Source organism: Xiphophorus maculatus, chromosome 15, assembly GCF_002775205.1.
Source record: "Xiphophorus maculatus strain JP 163 A chromosome 15, X_maculatus-5.0-male, whole genome shotgun sequence".
NCBI lineage: Eukaryota > Metazoa > Chordata > Actinopteri > Cyprinodontiformes > Poeciliidae > Xiphophorus > Xiphophorus maculatus.
In genome coordinates this window covers 23,528,585-23,546,233 of record NC_036457.1, presented here as the reverse complement: position 1 = coordinate 23,546,233, position 17,649 = coordinate 23,528,585, and positions in this window count along the sequence as shown.

Sequence of the window (17,649 nt, the reverse complement as noted above, 5' to 3'; positions counted from 1 at the left end):
GTGTTTGTAAATATTTGGTTTTAATTCTTGGTTCTTATGGATTACACTCCTGCTGCTGAACAAAACTGTATTTTTAAACATTCCTACTGTGGATTTATGGCCATTTATTTGAACTCAACTCATTTGAAATCAATTCAACATTTACTTTACCCAGAGGGAAACTGGTTTTGCTGCAATACATCAGAAACCAACATTGAAAACATAAGACTATGTATCCTGTGTCCCCATTGGAGGAGAGGGGGCTAACCAGCTGTCAAGTAAAAGAGTCAGAGAAATTTTTCCATCTGAAAACTGACAGCATTGTATGAAATATGAAAGGTGTTTCTCTCAGAAAGAAAACACACATTCAGGTTCTCCCATTCAGTGAGAAAAACTGGTGGTGGAGATAATTAGCTTCTAAAAATTAACAAACATTGTTCCTGATATTACTTCATTATTTAGTGCCGTTTCAATCCCTTTTTGCTTTCTTTAATGTTGCATTTCATATTCAGCACTCATTAGCATTTTTTCAAAATGAGGTAAAACTAAATCAATGTATTATTCTGTATTCTACAGATCATGATTTAGGAAGACAGTATTTATTTTGGTTCTACCGCAGATTAGTGTGAAAATCATTAAATACTTGAAGGAAAAACTCAAATAGATAAAAAGACAATCTATTGTCAAATGTGCAAAATCATTAGAGCATTTCAGCTTTTAAAAACCTATTCCAGAAATCTGAGGATCTGATTTTGATATGGTACCATTTGCCTGATGGCAGCAGCTCAGAAAGCTCATGGAGATGTTATGTGGAGTGTCAGATAAGTTTCAGATACTTGTTTCTGCAGCAGCTGTTAGTACAACACACATTAGATGTGTTGTGCTAATTTTATTTTTTCTATGAACATTTGATTTAATCTTAATTTTAGAAGCATCTCACATTACTCAATTATCAGTCAGTAATGTGGTGAGTTGAATTTACTCCATGTTTGAACTGTGAACACAAAATTATTAACGGAGCACAAACAGGTCATGGACACTCTTATTTTTAAACATTTTGGAATAGAAATTTTCATGTCGGTTTGCATTTTACAATTTTAAAAACGTCACACAAGAATGAGAAAGGACACTTTTTTTTAGTTTACTTCCTATTTTTTGAACAATAATCTTTGAAAAAAAAAGAAAATATTATTAAGACTAATAGAACAAAGGACAGAAACTGTAAAAAGGGAGGAAGTCACTTTATTTGGCGACTGCCTGGGCATCAACTAAAGGAAATATTAGGTCCTCTTTTCATCTGTCACACCTTTGACATCTCTCCTTGAGATAAATGGACACCTCGACTTGAGGGAGAGTAAATTGTGTGCAGTTCTCAGCGGGCGGAGAGCGTGAGACAAACAGGAAGCGGTCCGCTGACAGAGCTGACAGCCACATCACTCCTCATCCTGGGCTCTCCCTGCGGCCCACAGGTGAAGATGTAACAACCTCTTTCTTAAAAATAGCACAGTAAAACCTGTTTGATGTAGAAACTCAGGACAGGAGAAAGATTTTCTTATTTGAGTGACTTCTTTGAACCTTCAGGGCACCAGACATAAATACTGCATCACGGGAGAATTCAAGATAACACTGTCTGCAAACAGCAAAGCAACAAAAGATTTGTTCCCTTACACAGTGCAAAATCATAGCATCTGTGTTTATTTATGATGAGAAGGTTGTTCTGCTTTTCTTTAGACTGCAGCAATCACTCAGAGCTCTGCGGCATGGAACAGAGACGAGGATCCATCTGAAGCTGCTGGGTCAATGTTTCCTTCACTTCCAGCAGATCTCTGCCTTGTGCCCTCATTTTGAACAAAATGCTCCAAGGCCAGGGGCTAAACTAACCTGTGTGTGTCTGTCTAACTGCTGTGACCTGGATTTAACCTGGATTGACTTGAGAACAGAAAACTTGCTTCTGCCAGGCTAGTTTAGCTACATGAGCGTAGTGGTCAGAGGGATACTGTTAATATGGTCACACCAGCATCAGCATGTACATTACAAGCTTCTGGAATCAGCAGGGTACACATATTGACAAATTTGATCTGTTATGAACAAAAGAAATACACTAATACAAAACTTTATTTTTGTTATTAAAATCATTTTACTTCAAATAACATAAATTATAGGATCTAAAGAGAAAATGAAACCACTAATTCTGTGGAATTTGACCATTTCAGCTGTGATAGTGACTGATGTCATTTTAGACCTTAGTTCATATTAGAATGTTGACACCTATTACTATAATACTTTGGCACAACAGCTGCAGTGTGTATGCCATTCAGTCACTGCTGTGGGTCCAACTGAGTCTCACCAACAATCTACACTGAACAAAAATATAGCACAGCCGACCCAGGGAGAGAGCGGATCAGCAGGCGAGGGCTAGATGAAAGCCACACGCCGCAACAACCTCCACCTGCAGCCGCTAACGCCAGCCGAGCAACGCTGCAGAAACGCACGGCAGGTATAGCACCAAAACCTAACTACAATCCCTGGAACAGATGGTACAAATGACACTTACGATTCAGATGAGCGGATCAAGCACACCAGCCACTTGGGCAGCCGTCATGTAGTAGGGGAAACAAAGACACACACACCTTGCAGCGGCCTGCTCAGCTATAAAGCTATTTGCCCCGCCCACCAATCAACTGCACGCTACTTGATACACCTGGTGCACAAAGATGATATTGATATGCAAATAAAGTTATCTAAATCGGAAGGCAAAAGCATAATTTGGAAAGAAAGCAAGAAGATATGGGAAGCTAGGTGGGTAAATGAAATAAATGGAAGACATTTATTTAGAATACAAAATACAGTTGATGTAGGAAGGATCAGAGGATTAAACAGGAGGGAAGAGATAATTATAAATAGAATAAGAACTGGGCATAGTTTCCTAAACGGAACTCTTTTTAAGATGGGGAAACACCTTACTGGTTTATGTAGATGGTGTGATGAAGTAGAAACAGTGGAACAGAATAGTTTTCCAGCTCCACATCGCTCCGAAATATTTCTTACAGCGCCTCCACATCTGACATCTTCCTCTGCGCCATTGCAGTTGAGCTAATTTTTGCTAGAGTTAGCTCCGCTCGTAGCAAATCGAAAAACCGTTGTTCTTTCGCAGAACGCACAAGTGAAATGATAATTCTTGCTGTACACACCTTATTTGAATGCTTCGAACTACGCCCATCGACACCTATCCCGAAAAGAACCATTCACTGAGCGCATTTCAATAGCGCACGGAGTACGCACAAAGAACGCATAGATTACGCACGCGTTTAGATCGTGTTCCGGAAAATACGTCATGATTTTGCATAGCCGACATTTTGTGCCAAGCTCTGAGAGTCTTTCCACTGTCTCGTGAAGACACAAAATGGTCGTGATGATCAGCTGATCGGGTGTTTTCCGGGCAGTTGCGTCATCGCCCGAAGACCTTTAAATCTCATCAGCGGTTTTTAAATAGCTCTAAAATCTTAACATTTTGGGCAAAACCTTTATGCGGAATAGTTTTTGAAAGATTAAAGCCTCTTTTAGCGGATAATAATAAAAAAAAAAATTAAAGGCACGTAAAGTCCTTGTTTACAGAGCGAGCTGAGATCACGTGGCAGCTGTTGGACCCTAAGGGGGTATAAATAAATTTCTGCCTGACAAAAACACACAAAAGTAAATCACTTACAGCCTCAGAGCTATTAGATTTAAGAAGAAACTTTTGGTACCTCTGTAAAGGTAAGATGTCATAGAATGGTTTTCTGGTGTCAGCACCATTGTAGCTTTGACCCTGCCTGAAATATTAGGGACAAAATACAAAATATTTTGCATTTTTTGAACCTCGCCAAAATTTTCTTTGAAATAAACATTGCAAAACACTACCAAAATATTATTTATAGCACAAAAAAGTAGTACAGACTTTTAAATCTAAATGTTGTGTAAAAGTATACCAAATTTGGACTCAATCAGATGAATCATATTCATTTTAGAATGGTATTAGTGAGAAATTTCTTAGGCGGAGAGGCCATTTTGGCACATTTATCCAAAAATGTGCCAAATGTGCCAAATGTGTTTATTACATCAATACTGGGGGTTTGTTAAAATTAAATAGCTTATTGCCATCTAATGACACTTTCTACATATAATATAACCATTGGTCATGACATTTACCCCATTTATATGCAAAATGTACCATCGTGTACAGTATAATATGTATAATAATGATGAACTAAAAGCTCTTTCTTTGACTCCAAATAGAAAACTTTTATTGAAACAAGGTAAAACAGTCAAAAATACTTTTTGAAGTAATTTCCAAGAACAAATAAACAATTTTGCAATTTTTTTGGCATAATGGACATCTTACCTCAAAGAAGATGAAGAATCATGAGATGTGGGGGGGGGAGGTTCAGCTCCATCTGAGCTTGATGGTTCAGCTTCCACTTGACTATAAATAAAAATAAAGTATTTGAAGAATTAGAGGTTTATTACAAAGTAAACATGAAATCCTTACTAGTAAAATAAAACATATTTTAGTAAAACATAAATAAACAAATAACCACATGGTTTTACTTCCTGCCGTTATTACAAGCATATAATCAAATAAATAAATAAATAAATAAATAGAACCAAAACATCAAATATTTGTTGTGAAATTGCGGGTGGAAACTTACAGATCACCGAGATCAAGTCTGTCAGCTGTCTGTCAGCTGTGTCCGGCTTTCAGGGAGTCTGTCCTCTCCGGCTCTCTCCTCTCCGGTTCTCTCCTCTCCGGCTCTCTCCTCTTCCTCCTCCTCCGAATCCCACTAGCTATAAGAATAGTTTTCCAGCTCCACATCGCTCCGAAATATTTCTTACAGCGCCTCCACATCTGACATCTTCCTCTGCGCCATTGCAGTTGAGCTAATTTTTGCTAGAGTTAGCTCCGCTCGTAGCAAATCGAAAAACCGTTGTTCTTTCGCAGAACGCACAAGTGAAATGATAATTCTTGCTGTACACACCTTATTTGAATGCTTCGAACTACGCCCATCGACACCTATCCCGAAAAGAACCATTCACTGAGCGCATTTCAATAGCGCACGGAGTACGCACAAAGAACGCATAGATTACGCACGCGTTTAGATCGTGTTCCGGAAAATACGTCATGATTTTGCATAGCCGACATTTTGTGCCAAGCTCTGAGAGTCTTTCCACTGTCTCGTGAAGACACAAAATGGTCGTGATGATCAGCTGATCGGGTGTTTTCCGGGCAGTTGCGTCATCGCCCGAAGACCTTTAAATCTCATCAGCGGTTTTTAAATAGCTCTAAAATCTTAACATTTTGGGCAAAACCTTTATGCGGAATAGTTTTTGAAAGATTAAAGCCTCTTTTAGCGGATAATAATAAAAAAAAAATTAAAGGCACGTAAAGTCCTTGTTTACAGAGCGAGCTGAGATCACGTGGCAGCTGGACCCACCGGTGGGTCCGTCGGGTTCTAGAGGTTAAATGTAGGAAATACGCAAGTCAAAGAAGATTATTAAAAACAGAACTAGGTGTTAGGAGGGAATTGAAATTTGAGAAGGTGATCGATCAGCTGAATAGTATTGAGGGGAAAAAGAAGATTTTTCGTTTTTTAAAAAACACTGGGATTTTTAAGAGAATTTGAGGAGTAGGTGGTAGGAGGAACCATCTCGAACCACACTCCATACTGGTAAGTGGCGGTAATGCTACTGTAAGTTTGTTGCCAACCGCCAATAAATACCAAGAAGAAGAAGAAGGTGGTAGGAGGCAATAGAGGGCAGTAGGGCAACGTAAATGGATGCAAGCTGCCGTTAAAATCTAAAGAAGAAGAAGAAGAACACCTGGTGCACATAGTTGGGAGGGTGGAACACCATCCCACCACATTCGCTAAACTGTACTGACCTCCTTTGCTGCTCCTCCAACATCTGGACCGATCTGTCCGTTTGTTTGTTTGCTGCCGGGAAGCTACGCTGCATAGGTAGAATTGTGGATCTGTTTATCTGGCAGTGTGGCAATTTATCAGGTCACAGCCTCCTGATGAGACTCTGACAACCATTATACCTGGATTGACACTCGCTGCTGTTTTGCCCATAAAGAAATGTTTTAAAAGATCTACCTGAACTGCCGGGAGTATTAATGGCACCACTAATCGGATAAAGTGCAATATTTTAGTGCTATTGTATCACTGTTTTACTCATATTGTTTAATTTTTTGTCTTTCTTTTAGGGACTGAGGCTTCTGTGGTGGCGGTGGTGACCCCTGGTGGCGGTGTCTTGTCTTGTGTGTTTTGTTGGAACACCCCTTTTTTTGTGTGTGTGTGTTTGCCGTGTTTTTGTAGTGTCCAGGGTGATCCCTTTTCTTCACTGGATGTTGCCCCTTTCCTCACTACTCTCCCCCCACTGGTAAGCCTCAGTTTCCTTTGAAATTTAAACATTTTATTATAATCAATTTCATTAAAAATGCATTCACTGTTTTAACCATTCGATTTCAGGTTGTTTATTTAAAGAACATATTGAAGTTTAATAATTTTTTGTAGAACTTTCTGAATCTTGTTTCATTTCCAGTAGAAGGTACCCGTGTCCTTATTACGATTCTATTTTCCTGGAGTTATTCCAGGTGGCGTTGTCCGTTTCCCATATTGTAAACTTTAACATCTTACATTTGGGTTTCATAATAAAGAAAATCCACCCCAGGTTGCCACATATTCTTTATATACAAAATAACCATTTCTCTCAAATATTGTTCACAAGTCTATCTAAATCTGTGATATTGAGCACTTCTCCTTTTCATAGATAACCCATCCCACATTGCAGGTGTGGCATATTATGATGCTGAGTAGACAGCATGATTATTGGACAGGTGAGCCTCAGCAATGTGCAATATATTCACTAGATGGAAGAAATTATATAAATTTGGCCTACGATAGACATCTGTAGCCTATTGGCTAACCGCGGTAATGCTTTTTGGTGACATAACCAGCTGTCATCAAAACAGAGCAGAGGGAAGCAGAGTGGCTGAGAGCACAAAGGAAGAGCTTCTTAAAAAGACAGGTGAAAAACGTCTATTAATCTAGACCTGGTTTGGGTTTAACCTCCGACGGTCTAAGTGAGATGCTCAGGAGGGCCCATCATACCCCAGGCCTTTACAGGCTGGTCTCAGACGATCCTGGATGTGAACATGTTGCATGTGGAGGTCGTGTGCTTCCTTCTCCAAAAGAAGGGGGAAACTGGTGTTGGAAGTGTAGAAACCTCCTATGGGTAGGTAAATTTAGCAGATTCTGAGGACGCAGTATATGTCATAGAACATCTTGTCGCTCATTTTAAAAAATTATATTGTCATAACTGTGAGGGTTTGGTTTTTCTGTGTGTCAATTTAGTTCCTGGTTTGTCTGGCCTTGATTGCTCCCAGCTGTGTCTCGTGTTCCCTTATTACCTCTTGTGTATTTTACCGACCTGTGTTCCCTGCTCCTTGTCGGATCCTGTCATGTCAGTCGTCCATGTTGAATGTCTTTTCGCTTGCTGTTGCCAGTTGCTACCAACGTCTGAGCTCCTTGCATCTGCTCACCTGTGCTGCCTCGATTAAATATTTTGTTATTCTTCATTAAAACAATCATTATTAACTCAACAACCTGGGTCCACCGCATCCACCTCGCCACCTACAACCTCAATTCATGACAATAACAATGGCTGTATGATTGCGTTAGGCTAGAATGTAAAAACCCATGGGTCAAGTTCTAGCAGTGCAATATGGACATTTTTACCATTACTGAGAGGGTCAGAGGGTTGGAAGCTGTTTAGCTGTCTTATTCACTTAGACAGGTAATGTCAACTGTCCTATACTGCAGTAATGAGAGAACTAATACAGTCCAGTTGAGTGCCTGATATTTCTTTACTACCACCTGGTACATACCTTCAACCTTAATCTCAAATCACGTTCAGCTGCAGTGGCTGCAGGCTACACTTCAAGGAGGTCAATGGGGCCAATGCCTGTAGATGAACTCTTCTCTCATTCCCTCAGGGTCTGTGGTGCTGGGCTTTTTTCAGGATAAGCTGCAGGGGAGGAAAGAGAGGGTGATTGGTCCAGGTCTTCCAGCTTTATATCTGTAATAATGTGCAAAGATCCAGGAAACATGAAGAAAGGTGCTGGTATGTCATGCTTGTGTTTATTGTCATTTTGCATGCACAGGGTGTATACAGAACGAAATTTCGTTGCATACGGCTCAGGACAATGTTTTGAACTTTCAATGTTGTGAGGTTACTCCAGAATAAAATAAAATACAGTATAAAATATGAATATAAATATAAATATAAAATATAAAGTGCAGGACTGACAGTAAAAAGGAAGTTACTTAGCTCTGTACATGTGCAAGGTATGAAGTGGAGACCAGTTTTTAAGTGCAGTCCAGTTAAGAGTTCAGCAGTCTGATGGCAAGTGGGAAAAAGCTGTTTCGGAACCTGGTGGACCTGCACCGGATGCTGCGGAACCTCTTTCCAGAGGGCAGCAGGGAGAACAGTCCATGGTGGGGGTGTGAGGGGTCACTGACGATGTTTCAGCCTCGGGACACGCAGCGCTGGGATGAAATGTCCTGAATGGAGGGAAGGGGGGCCCCGATGATCCTTTCTGCTGTCCGCACCACTCTCCTCACGTTCACCACTATCCTCACGGATAGCTGTTACAGTTTATAAGAATCTTCACAGTCTAAGATAAATATATCAGTTGTAACTTTAGCAACCTGAGCCAATAACTATAGAAACGGATCAGGATAACCCAAGCTACTCTAACTATATGTTTATCAAAATTTAAAGTTTTAGATCAAGTTTTAAAAGTTTACATTGTGTCTGCCTCACCGATTGAAACTGGTAATACAGTAGAGGACCTTCATATGGAACGATGGTGGTAGGAGTTTGTTTCGTAATCTGTCGCTGGCTACATCCCCGTTCTGTCCGCCTCTGTCGTTGTGTCCTTGGGCAAGACACTTCACCCGCTTTGCCTGCTGCTGATGGTCAAAGGGCTCAGGGGCAAGACAGCCTGACCTCTGTCAGACTACCCCAGGGCAGCTGTGACTACTATCCTGTAGCTTGCCACCATCACTGTGTGAATATGTGGCATGTGACATACATTCAATGCGTGAATGATTGAATGTATGTCCTCTGGACTTACTGAAGCCCTATACAAGTACAGGCCATTTACCATGCTTAAAGAAATCTGCCTCCCATTCTACTTTTAGAAATTCTAGGAACCGCCAGTAAACCTGCAGCCTGAGAGTGAAGTGCTCTGTTAGGAACACATGGAACAGTCAGCTTAAAAAGAAATTTAAAGGTAAAAGACTTGGGACTCTCATTATGTATTTCCCCTGTGCAATTCATGGTCTCGAGTAAACTTGAGCCAACCTCCCTGAAAGGCAGGGTGCCCCCTACACAAGCTCCACACAGACACATCCATGAGGACTTAACAGTTTACATAATGAGCTTGTTTTTGATCTGTTAGAAACAGCAGTGCTAACTACCTTGTCCTGTGCAGCCCACCTCAAGAAGAAAAATTGCTTAACCTTGTGTTGTTAAGCAATTTACAACACAAGGGTTGTAAATTGTGTCAAAAGTGTCAAAGTGACCCACTAACAGGGTTAGCTGTACAAAAAATACCTTAAACTGTCTTTGTCCAACTTGAAATATTATGACTTTTCCTAAATTGACTCCATCATTAGAAAAAGTGTTTTTGTTTTTGTTTCCATGTGGGCTGTACACCACTACGGTACAAGGATTGTCTTATGGGTCATTTCTGACCTGTGAATTATAAAACCATTTAAACACCAGAAAAAGAGTTCAAAGGCCACACACAAACTCTCTCTAATACAGGGGTCTCAAACTCCAGTCCTCGAGGGCCGCAGTCCTGCAACTTTTAGATGTGCCTCTGCTGCACCACACCTGAGTAGAATAATTAGGTCATTAAGGCTCTGGAGAACTGATCTACACAAGGAGGAGGAAATTAAACCATTTCATTCCAGTGTTTTGTACCTGTGGCACATCTAAAAACTGAAGGACTGTGGCCCTCGAGGCCTGGAGTTTGAGACCCCTGCTCTAATACATACACACACCCCACACACACACCCACACACCTTTTGCAGGATGCTAAACATAAGATCTTATGGTCAACATCTTATGTTGAAGATATTCTTAGGTTGAACATCTTCAACATTTCATGTTAAAAGATATTGTATGAGAGAAGTATTTTTTATCATTGACGTCCTAGACAATAAAAGAATAAACTGTTGACAAAAAAGTTACAGATTGTTGACTTTTTTCCCTTTCAGTATAGGTAATTCAGAAGTAATTACTTCACATTTATATAATTACAATAACAAACCTTTACTGTGTAAAAGAAAACTTATGACAGTTGGATTGTTGTAAAAAAAAGTGTAATACTTTTGTCTTTTTGTTTTGTGTAACAAAAAAATACAGGATAAAAATGAATTAAATTGTGTTGAATTGAGAACAGATTGTTTCACGGTAGAACAATTCCATTAACTAAATGAAACCTGGAGATGGAGTATTAATTCAGTGCAGCGCGCAAAGGAAAAATTAAACAAAAAAATGGTTCAAGAACACAAAACTACTCATACTACATCTTTCTTGCTCTCTGTTTGCTATGCTACACACATGCCTGTTGCCATAGCAACTGATTGACAACAGCTCCACTAGTATATCAGGATTCAACATCAAAAAACCCACCGTTTCCCACAAAAAAACCAGAACAATTTGTCCTTTACAGTATTATGTTTTCAGACTTGCTGTGTATTTTGAATTATTAATAAGTGAACACAGCTGTGGTTGATTAGCTAATCAGCAGATCAACAGTACAGCACCTGCTGTTCTGTTGATCTGTCAGAGTTGGTGTGTGGGTTGCTTTTTTTTCTTTTTAACTGAACAGAAACACCAAATTTTGCCACACATCTGCAAGTTAAGGTTGTTACAGTTAAGCTAGCATAGCTGACCTACTTTCCTCTCGCTCTCCATTTCTTTTATTACAACATTTTCCTGTCCTTCATTTTGGTTTTCATATTGTTGACATTTAGAAAAACACTGTGTCCCTTTTTCCTTTAAATACTGTACGTACATTTAAGATTTAGAAAATTATGTTAACAACTTAACAGCTAAAACTAATGATAGTCATTGTTAGTGAGTGGTTTTTTTTTTTTTGGCCTCCATCTGGGAGCCGGAGGGCGGTATCTTGCGCTTGTGATGTCATGCTGCAAAGAGTCCTCATGCTTTGCATTGCACCACTGTACCATACACAACTCCACAAATACAATGTTTGCATGTTTGTTTTTCTACAATTATCTTTCAATTGCTCTAAATATTTTTGTGATAAACTGTAAGGACATGTAAAGGATTATAGATCCATATATAGCCCTGTCACAACAACAAGTTTTGTTAAACTGTCCCAGAGTCATTGGGATAAATGATATTATTGTTGTTTAGAGACCATTTTCACTTGATATAATAGTCATGGCATAATTATGCAAGAATACCTTCTTAAAGATTAATAAACTTTAAATTCTAATGAACATTTAACACTGGAACTGGAAGACATTTGAAATATCCAAACTAAATGATGAAAACAACAGAAACTACAATTAAAATGAATAATAAAGTCTGTATAAGCAAAATTGTCCTCCAAAAAAAGGGCTTGTTGAGACCAATGCACCAGATTGAAGACTTTTTTCATCCAGCTTTTGGTAGAATGAGTGAGAGGAAAGAGTTAAACAATAAATCATGCAAATGTAAATTATTAAACATTCTTTAATTTATCATTCAATCAATTGATTTATTGCGACAGGCTTATCCATGTACATAACAAATCATTGTTTGTATTTTTGTAATGCATAACAGCGACTCCTAAATATGATCACTAGAATGAACTGTTATTAGGAAAAAAGTCAGAATTTTCAAAGAATACAATCCATATATAATATGTGATGATAAAACTCCAGCCAACTGAGACGCTGTAGTTGAATCCGTCCAATTTACTGAACATCATGTTGGATTTCTTCTTTAATATGCCAGATAAATGTATTGGATTAGATTCAGATACTGCGCCATGCTGAGCATGTGTGGAAGACTAGCAGCTCCTTTAATAGCTTCTGACAAGGAAATCAAAGATCAAGATGGACTGCTGCACTAAATGGCAGGTCTTTATAATTACAGGGCAGGTGGGCTTCAGCCAGGCAGAAACCACGATTCAGCTCATAGCCGAATCGCTGCATGGAATATGACTTAATAATTAATGAAGAACACCCTGCTCCCTGCAGACAAGGGGGAAGAGTTGATACAAAATATATTTTACTCATGATGAAATGCCAACAAGGTACAAACACAAATTCATGTTTGTCCTCTGCCAAAATGAAGGGACAAGGTTGTTGGTGTGAGGCAAAAAATTGTTTTTTTTTTAGGATTTCCACATGCAATTAAAATTCACCTCTGTATGAATATTCCTCCAGACTGCAGTAGCGCCTGCAGCTGTACAGCTGAAAGCACAGTTCATATCTTGAGATTTTCTTTGGAGGAAAAAAAATATTATTATTGGATTTTTAAAATTATTTTTCCAATTTTACTATTAACATAATTGTGGAGAAAATCTTTTTTTTATTTTGTGTCAAAACGTTTTGTAAATAGCCCACATCTGTGTAGGTGGGCACATGTACGTACTAAACCTAAATGTACTCAGTCAGTTTACTTTTGTTTATTTGCTGGCTTGGCGCTCTTTCCCTAAACTAAATGTGACTATGTAGAGAAACTAGCTAAAAATGAATAAGGCAGCTTTTAATCCTCCAACAGGATTAAAAGCTGAAGTGGACTCAGTGTGACCTTTTTTTTTTTTTTTTTTTTCTCGACAGTAGGCAGACAGGAAGGAGGGTGAGGAAGACATGCAGCAAAGGTCGTCGGGACCGGGACTCGAACCCGCGACGTCCGCGTCGAGGACTAAGGCCTCCAAACGTGGGGCATGCTAACCCCCTGCGCCACCACAGCACGCCCCAGTGTGACCTTTTTATCCAGTGCATGGTCCCAGCGGGGTCGCACTGGTCCCTTTGTAGACTTTTTCCATTTTTTATGTGTGTGTGGTTTCGGGAACTGAAAAGTGGGACACCTGAGTTGCTTTTCTGTTGACCCACCATGCCACATACCACACTCTTCCTGAGTGTCGCACTCAGACTGCAGAAACATTAAACAGTTAGATATAGTGAAAACGGGTAGAAATGTTGTTGCTTCACCTCCTCCTCCTCTGGAGGAGTGAGACACATCTCCTGAGCCTGGGAATCTCCATCCTCCTGCTCCCGTGGATCATGCGGATACGCTTGCTTTCCTGTCTTTATTACTTCGTGTAATTTCTAAAAAAGTGGGCTATGCAGGCATGTAAATATGTGTGAATGCGCTCATTGGCTCTTGTGTGGATCAGATGTGCTGGTGGTTGTGCTCGTGTAGGTCAGCTGTGCTGATGGTTTTGTGTGTACCCTCCGATAACATCCTGCAGGCGCCCCTGCCAGCCAGTACACTTGTCAAAGCACAGACAAGTTTCTGTTAATTAAAGCTACATTTTTGGTACAAAAATTTATTTTTAGGCTGCCTTATGTTCTAGAAGCCTAAAAGACAAAGCAAATAAAGATAGCTATTAGGGTAACACCTTTATTTCTGAACAAATTCTCTACAATACAGAGGGAATGAGTAATGTCAAAACAATTTTCTGTTAGCTCAGTAAATAGCAAGTGTGCTTGTTGTGGCATAAATTAAAGACCACATCCTCTACACATCCTCATTGCTTTCAGTTATATTATGCATGTGATCAAATGAGGTCACATGATTTCTTCAAAGTGAAGGCAGTTGAAACCAGTTATTACATATAAATTGTATAAACAGAAACCTAACTGACTCCCACTTTGTTTAACATTAAGTTAAACTAAGAGTTTCTTGTTTTGGGTCAGATAGGATTAACAATATTGTTGCCAAGTGCCAGAAAAATACATTAATTTCTAACTTTCTTCACAGTCAGAAGTAGGCCTGTCACGATAGCAAATTTTGCTCAATGATTAATTGTCTCAAAAATTATTGCGATAAACGATAATATTGTTTGAAGACTATTTTACACTGATTTAATGTAAATGACATAATAATGCATGCAATTTCCTGCCAAGGATAGATACACTTTATTTTCAAAAGAATATTTAACACTGGAACTGATAAACAAAATAAACAAAACAACCAAAAACAAAAATAAAATGGATTCTCAGTCTCCATTAACAAAAAACTCACTTGAAAAAAAAAACTAAACAACATAAAGCCAAAGTGGAAATAAATACTGCATTCAACCAAAAGAGTGCAGATTATGAAGTCTGTATATCATGTTGCCCTTCAGTAATATTTAGATTTAAATAGAGAAGACGGGCACATCGACTACCTGATGCAATAATTCACACTACATGATTTTTTGCTCCTATTTTTCCCCATACAACAATCTTAGATCGTTGGTCTTTCTAAGATTGTGTGGTGTGTTACGGTAGATCGTCGTTGCCGCTCCGATCCAAATCAGGGGTTTTCCCCACTGGGAGCTTTAACGCAGCCTGTTGAATGTGACAGGTAGCCAATCAGAAAGCGCTGATTCTCCTCCGCGCTTTCTGAGGGGAAAAAACAGCTGACATGGCACAACCCGAAGTCCAGCGGACATTGGAGATGATATGTGGAAACAACATTAATGTTTATTCAACATGCAAAGAATATAGAAATGACAAAAGGAGGAGTTGGAGCGAAATTGCTACCGCAGTTGATAAACCCGGTAATTTTTCAGCTGTTCTTCGTTAACGTGACGTAAATAGGTTCTAATAATTTTCATTCAGTCAGGACTTTACGCTGACTCTAGCCACATGCATTGCAGGTAGATTGTAGTAAAGCATTGATTAATGCCTGGTTTTAAAATTAGTTAACTGAACTTGTAGCCATTATTTTGTGCCCATTGTTGGACACCACACGGCAGGAACGAACCCGATCGAACCGTTATACCTAGGATTTCTGTCGGCTAATGTGTGGTCTGTCAGGTTTTGAAAATGGGCCGACAATCGGCTGACAGCTCCTGTGCGCTGGGCATTACACTAAGTAAAATGAGGAAGGGAGGGTCAGTGGAGAGAGCTGGAGTTGAGCCTTTTTTCATTCTGTGTCATCAACAGAAAGAGAAAAAGGCTGAAGAGACATAATGCAGATAATTAAAATGACGTCGATAGTTTTAATTTATCGTACGATTAATTGATTTACCGTTTATCGCGACAGGCCTAGTCAGAAGTCTACTTACATTCCTTTGGTATTAACTATAACTGCCATTTAAACTCTATAACTTCCGTCAAACATTTTGAGTATCAGGGTGACAGAGGTAGAAGTTCATCTGGAAACACTTAACTTGTCTCATCTGCTTGTGGTGGCCAGAAGGCCCAGTGGCATCAGTGCATGGCAGCCTCACTTCTGTCAGACTGTTAGTACAATGTAGTTTACCATCATCAGCATAGGTTAATGGTGAAATGTGAAATGTATTGTGAAATCCTTTGGACTTGATGAAGCAATATACAAGTAGTGGCTGCTTACTATTTGTCTAGTAAAAATCAATTCCTTGTTCTATGTTTTGCTTTGTACAGAGGTACATTTGTACATTGTTTGCTGATTGGGAGTTGAAATTCAGCCAGAGAAATTCAATGTGATAAGTTCTGAAGAGAGATGAAAACTAAACAGAATTCCTGGTTATTGTAACCAATAACCCGGTTACAATTTACCACAAGCTTTTCCACAGGGCCATTTTCCACAAGGTTCTCACAATAATTTGATAAAAGTTTGGCTTATTCTTTGTGATAGAACTGGTGTAACTCAGTCAAGTGAATGGACTGCCTTCCCCTCACACACCATTCCAGCTCTGCCCACAGATTTTCTATGGGATGGATATCAGATCTTTGTAATGGCCACACCAAAAACAATGAAAATGTTATCTATATGCCACTTTGTAGGGAATTTGTTAATGTGATTTGAACCAATGTGCATTTGTAAACCCATTTGTGTTCTTTGTGGATGTCTTGAGATACTTCATGGTTGGGATGTTGTTCAGAGGGTTGCAAGATCCCCCATTTTTATTTAAATGTAATAATGCTCATTATAGCCACTTCTACTTTAATGCCATCAGACCACAGGACAAGTCTACAAAAATTATTTCTGTTGTTCATTAAAGCATTTGCCAATTTATTCTGATGTTGGTTTTGGACTAATGGCTTTTTCTGGGCTCACCCATTAGAGAGAGGGAATAAAGCTCAGGAATCTGTGAGTAGATCCACTGCTCCTTAATGTTGAGAGGAGTAAGATGAGTTGACTCAAGAACCATCATCTGGTTATGATGCTTCTTGGATACCTGCCTGGTGAGGTATTACAGGACCGTTCAATCTCCTCCTGGAAGAGACCCAGAGAAAGAGCCAAGCACACTGGAGGGACTATGTTTCTCTGCTGACTGGTGAATGCCTGGGTGGAGCCTCTTATGACCCGACCTCAGATAAGCAGACCATAAAGGACAGATGAATCAAAGTGGCCTCTTCTGGCTTCTTTGAGCTGATTTGTTTCATTGTGGATAATGCCTCTTTCACCAGCTGCAGGTCTTTGTCGAGTTGATTTGAACATTTTGTACAACAACACTTTTATTTCTGGGATACAGAACTCATTTTCTTACTGAATGCTCTGGTGGTTGGACGTTCCCTAGCTGTTTATGCTTGCATAATTGTTTTAATAGATGAACATGACACCTGCAGGCATATGAAAATTCTCTCCAAACAAGAACCAGACTTGTGAAAGTCCACAGTTCTTTTCCTGATAGTTTGTTGGATTTATGATTTTTTCCGTGATGCTTCCAGGAAGCAGTCTGTTTGAGATGTGTCTTATATATATGCCTCCAGTTAACACAAATTGTGTAAATTAACCTATAAGAATCTTAGAAAGCAGCGACATCATCATCTGAGCTTTTTCAATTTGTTAAAAGCAGTATATCTCAAACCTGGTCGTCCAGTACTCCTGCCCTGCATGTTTTCGGCGTCCCCTTACTTCCAAACATTTGAGTTCAATAAATAGGTGGTTAACAGGTGCCTGCAGCATTTGGAGGCTGAAGAGGAGGTCATGCAATAATTTGAATCAGGTGTGCTGGAGCAGACACACCTAAACATGATGAGCAGTGCTACTAGAGAACCAGCTTGTAAACCACTGGTTTAAATGCATGTTGTTCAAGCAAATTTTTGAAATTGGAGGAAGTCTAGTTACATAAATTAATCAGCTCAGTTTTTTAAAACTGTTATAGTGAAGGTAGGCACAGGCCCATCATGCCTATGCATCCCGTGTTATCCAGTGAATTGTTTTGTGTGGGCACAAACTGTTGAAGTAAAATGTACTTGTGGTGTTACTCTTACTTCACCTATGCAATACATTTCAGGTAACAAAGCAGCCTTGCCAGCAGGAAGACCTCCACAGCATAGCAAAAATAGATTTTTGAACTTTCTTTAAAGGAAAATTGGAGATAAGACTTATGTGTTGAATCCTATTTGTGGTTTATTACATGTACAAGTTTCTAAATGACTTACTGTTTTTTTTCCCTTT